This window comes from Pseudophryne corroboree, chromosome 4, assembly GCF_028390025.1.
Source record: "Pseudophryne corroboree isolate aPseCor3 chromosome 4, aPseCor3.hap2, whole genome shotgun sequence".
In the NCBI taxonomy this organism is placed as follows: Eukaryota; Metazoa; Chordata; class Amphibia; order Anura; family Myobatrachidae; genus Pseudophryne; species Pseudophryne corroboree.
In genome coordinates, this window is record NC_086447.1 from 809,693,796 (window position 1) to 809,699,610 (window position 5,815).

General features: G+C 44.7%; 1 pseudogene; it reads left to right on the top strand.

The window, feature by feature from the left end:
* The first annotated feature begins 5,172 nt into the window (after positions 1 to 5,172).
* Positions 5,173 to 5,291, top strand: LOC134912834 (5S ribosomal RNA; annotated as a pseudogene).
* The last annotated feature ends 524 nt before the right edge of the window (positions 5,292 to 5,815 follow it).

Genomic DNA, 5,815 nt, shown 5'->3' on the forward strand with positions numbered 1-5,815 from the left:
GATCCTCTCCTTCAGGTCTGTCTGCATTTATAACATCCCATAAATCATCTCTGGTTAATAGCATTTCTACTTTAAACTTCCATGTTTGATAGTTCTCATTAGAAAGCTTGCTTGCAGCTAGTCTGAGATCTGTGTAATTTGCCATAACCCTTCCTTGTATAGATCTCTCTATTCTTCTGTGGTATTAAACTTGTTTTACTCACAGTTTTCTTTCCAAGGTTCTCCTGGGTTGTTTCTTGTGCATTACACAGTCTGCTGTCTGCGCCTGCTGGGACTTGCAGTGCGACTCGTGATCTGGATGCTGCTTGGGATGCACTCCTGAAAACTTTATCTTGTACAGACTCCAGTCTGGGCCCATAACCTGTTGGTATAGTGCGATGGATCGATACCATAGGTGTGCAGTGGGGAGCCTTAGATAAAGTATTACCTCAGGAGTTACCTTGTATACAGACAGAACGAGACTTGAGATGTATATCTTGTTTATATAGTACTGAAATAGCAGGATCAATACAACAGGTTTCAGTATCATCAGCTTATCTCCTTCTCCCTCAGAGACTCTTCTAGAAAGAACACATGTGAGGTAAAACAAACAAGTACATAACATATGCAACAGACAAACACTACATCTCTGTAACTATACAGCGCCATCTGCTGCCCCTGTACGGTAACTACATGCATGTAAACAAAACCATAGTCTGTTGTCCATATTTCAACAGTGGCTGCTAGAGAGAGCGCTGAAATTGTTGCCGATTCGTCCTCTTGATCACACTCCTGAGGAAAGTTCAAAACAGGGTACAACTTGCACAGGTTAATACTTGCATTGGTTAATTGGTTAACATTATCTTTAACATTTACACAGTTGCTAAGTGTTTATTTGTTACACCTTAATGCGTCATTCTCCGCAACCAATTTTTCTCCCGATATATATGGTGGCGGTGGGGCCGTGGCTATCAGTTTTCTGATCGAGCCAGATCCCGCCGCCTGAGCCAATCCTCTCTGTATGTCACCCTCCTGTTGCCACAACTGTAAATAATCATAATGTTTGATTCGTCTCTTGGCTGATTTAATGAGACATATCCTTCTCCTTAGATTTAGTAACACTTCTGGGCTAAAGCTACCTATTCTTGGGAATTTCTCCCCGTCATGTACAGTCATTCTTTCCCATTCATCACATAAAACCTCTGTGTGTGAACCGTATTTTTCACACATTACATACCTGGCCGACCCTATTGGTCGGTTTACTAAATCAACCCGAACCGAGGTTGATCGCCCCCTACCTGAACAACTGGCCCCCATAACTTGCAGGTGTTGCTTTTCTTCAGCGAACCCTTACAAAAACCAAGATGTCCGGGGCAGGCTGGCGGTGAAGTTTACCGAGTACTCCACTCACTTCTCGCCCACGTTGGCCAGTAACACAATCACTGTATCCAGAGCTGTTGTACCCAACCTAGGGCCCCTGTGAACCTTTATTTACTGGGGCGCGTTCCCCAGCAAGTAGCGGTTGTTGGATAGTTCCTGAGTGACCAGCGAACTTCCCTTAAAATAAAAAAAATTACACAAATCACGTTAAAATGTACTAATAGCGTTTATGACCTTCGTACACAAATAGTACCGGTCAGGTTTACTAATGCACACAATTACGTGCGGTACAATCGTTCAGCACATAAGCAACTAATCTTATGTGTGGAGCGACCAGTGGAATCGAAAATTTCGGCTGCGAATTCCTTCAGCCAGAGCTTAATGGCCTATATGGGTTCCGCACCAACCCTTCTTGGTGTTGTGCTACTTGTCTCTATAGCGGACTTCCTTGTCTGCTGTACCTGGACCTCCTGGTCTGTTATGCGACCTCCTGGTCTGTTACAGTATGACCTCCTGGTCTGCTACACTCTAATGCTCAAATTTTTTATGTTTAACCAGAGATGCCTCCCTAGCCACCATGCACGTCACTTACATGTATGTACCTTCACGAGAACTCGATACTTTTCTTGTGGTTCAACCTCAAAATTGTATAATTGCAAACACTCACTCACCACATGTACACTTTTGTTTCTATTTCTATTTCTGCGCAGAAATTTTCTTTAAACCAGATGTGTTGTAAATTTGGAGAAGGATCTGTTAATCTAAATTTCGGATATAAAAATAGATTTGCGCTATTTATCGCCTGTTGCGTTACTTACCGCGTTGCGCTATTTATCGCGTTGTAAAAAAAAAATTAACACTTGTGATTTGAGTTACGTGGTCGTACCCGTACGCTCCGTTGCGTAATATACGCTGCGTGCGTCGGCCCTTGGATTGCGTACACAAGTCTCAGTCCTTTGTTAGAGACACGTGTACGCAAAGCAAAGATCCACCGTAACACAATTTATACGTTTATCAATGTAGATGATCCTTTATCATCTACCACGCACCACACTGACTTCGCCTTGTCTCTCAGGCACAGCTGTGTGTTTGTCTATACTTTAACTATATTACCTTTACTCTTAAACTATGAAATAGCGGCAAATCTCTCTTAGCACGTTTATCAACTATAAAACTGGCAAACAGGAGAGTGATATACGAAAATACACGAATGAAAAGAAATGCAGATATGCGTGCGTGTGTACGCAAGACAGAAATAAACAGTTTTAAAAAGACACTATCGTTTTGTTCTTACCTCCGGTTCCCGGATTCCTTCAGCACCCTTTACTAAGAGAAGCAGACGCTTATCCCGACAGCACTACGAGGAATATAACCTCCCGCCCTTTGCTGATGGATAATGTCTGCTGTATCTACCTAGTGCAGATATGTGAAGGACGGGCGAGCCGCCAATTGATAAAGCTAGATATTTATCGTATATAAAATCCTTTATGAGGTCTAAGAACACTGTACGCTATTTACGTATGAAGTACCGTAAGGGTACGCTCGCTGCGTAACAATCGCTTAGCCGTAGTCGAGACGCTCAAGCGTCACGTTCGCTCACGGCCAAGAGATCACAGGCAGGCACGCTATTGGCTGCTGACTAACGTAATGGTTCACTATAGCGTAACGGACGCTGTATCGGGAGCGGGCTGCTCGAGCGATACAGACGCTCACGAGAATACGCTGTTGGTATCGGGCACACTTATAGGTGAGCGACTACCGTAATGCTACGCTATCAGCGTAGCGGACGCTCGAGACCACGAGGAGATCACGAGCGGCGCTGACGCTCACAATGTTAAACCTTTATATCTAAACCATAAACAATGAAATATGCTGTAAAACCTTAGTGTAGAGATAGGGTGTAGATGCAACCTAGTGTAACCTTATTAACTTAAAAGCTGTTTGAGCGTCACCGACGCTCTGAGAATACTAGACACTATAAGAAATACACAGATACCTGGGCTTAGGGTCCAACGCCTAATATGTATATATTTTGAATGATATACTTTGCAAAAGAATTAATACAAATACAAATCATACACTACAATATAACATAGACTACCTAACCAGATAACTGCACAGGAAATATAATACAATTACTATTTAAGGGAAAATAAGAGAAAAAGAGGAGGAGAGAGAGAGAGAGAGAGAAATTGGCCCACAATAACAAGAAGATCAATATAGTTGCGGAGAAACACTTACGCACAAGGGGAAACGATCGCATGCGCCTCGATATCCAGCTCCCGATTATCAGCAATGAGAACCGTTGAAGAGAGTGAACTGGATATGGTCGGCCTGCCTATTTATGCCCCACACACAATGCAATTCAATGGTCCCTACAATCTCATTGTTCATTGGACACAGGAATTCGGCTTCGCATTATAACAAAAGGTCATAGGTTGATTCATACAGGTGGGCTGTGACTGCTTCCAACTGTTCAGGTGGGTGGGACACTGAGTTTCCCGCCGCATGACTAAATAAGAACAAATAATAGTAAATGGACATAAACTTCTTATGTCCATAACTATTCGCACGAGCGATTAATCCGCTCCAAACCAACACCGGAATATTGCTATTTAAATACTCTTCCGATGGGTACCAAACACCACTGTATGACCCCTGTTAGACCCTTCGTACAATACAAAGAGGGATTTCTCTGTTCAGGAACATGCTATGTTAACTAAACTTTCAGAATCTATCAAAGGGACCATGATCTACAAAATACATTATATAGTGAAAATATGAAACGATTGAGTCGCACGCTACGATCACATAAACTCTACCGTAAATACGCATACCATGCGCCTGCGGGTGCCCGCGACTGTGAGTATGCGCACGTACGGGAGAGCGCACGCATGCGCAGCACGGACCTGTGTGATGTGCAAATATGGTAGTGTGCATAGAGATATTTTTCTGACTTTGACAGCTCCAACCAGTCAGGGAGCCGCAGGCTGCAGATTCAGTCATCATTGGACATCGGCGCCATCGTTCAGACCGGCTGCCCAGTAGAAGTCTGCAGCGCTGGCGCGGCTGCAGTTGTTTGACGGCAGCCAGTGGGTGAGCAGGGAGAGCATCGTCGCAGATCGGATCGGTGATAGAGATCCGATCTGTGGCGGGTGACGGGGGGCCCTCTCACAGCATGGGGCCCAGGGGTACTTATCCCCAGAGCCCCCCCCCTTAATCCGGCTCTGCTGTACCTAACTGAAAGAGTACACATACATGCAATACAGTTTAGCTGGAAGCACCAGCAATATTGGTAATTCTTTCAGAAGCAAAGAAATATACTTTAGCATTGAGTCTGGTACAATAAATTGAATAAGCATCAAATATCACCCATTCAGATGTCAGACAGGTAAGGTGCCCGCAAGGAAAACGCGTTTCACCCGGTTACGGGCTTGTTCACTTCCATTCTGAGCTGCTAAGTGTCTTGACATCTGTCACAGTGATCTATTTGAACCAGGATCCATTAGTATCCAAAAAATAGAGGTGACCCAAAGGGACCTACTGTAATCTAATCCAATAGTCCATTGTAACTACTTGCCTTTATTCTAGAATCATTTTCTTGCTTTTCTTCCTTCTGTGAACTCTCATCCACGATTCTGGGGTGCGTGTCCCCTCAGGAAACACGTCTCTTCAGTCTAACGTGGACAGCAGATTCACACCTACTCATCTATTACTATTCCCTTTTCCCACGCATTCTCAGCATTCCCTTTCCAAGAAGGAATCAATCCTCCTGTTTCGGTGCACTCTCATTGGTGCTATAGGGTCAAACCTTCCTACAACCATACCCCTACGTTCACGCCCAATCTTGTCCGATCTTGGAAGCTAAACGTAGGTGGGCTGAGTCAGTACCTAGATAGGCGACCACTAGGGAATACCCAGTGAAGTAGGGAGACTCTCTTCCCTGTAGAAACAACACCAACAGCAGCATCACCACTTACACTCAATCCTCCTTCTTCTTGATCCTCATTCTTTTCATCTATGACAGTGGTTAATTATTAGAATTGTTATTCAGTGATTGGGTCCTCCCACTCACGAATTAACCCAATTTAGGGCTGCATCAATACAAACACACTGTCACGATCCGGGTACTAAGACACTATCTCCCTTCTGGTTGTACGCCCTCCGCGGCCTCCGCCGCCGTTCCTGTGTTTCCAGTATACGGACTTACCAGTGTAATGTCTCATGTCTGCCGCTGCCTCCGCTGTCATCCATGCGGTTCCAGTATACAAGTTGCCAGTGTGGCGTCTCCTGCCCTCCGTGGCCTTCGCCGCCATTGCTACTGAATCTCCACATGGTTTTCCAAACTAACTTTCCCTCCAAGTGCTAACATGGGCGCAGCCATCTTGGTTTCAGTCACATGCCTCAGTCTCCACCAATCCGCTGCACTGTGAATCTGCATGATTGGTCAGCCAAT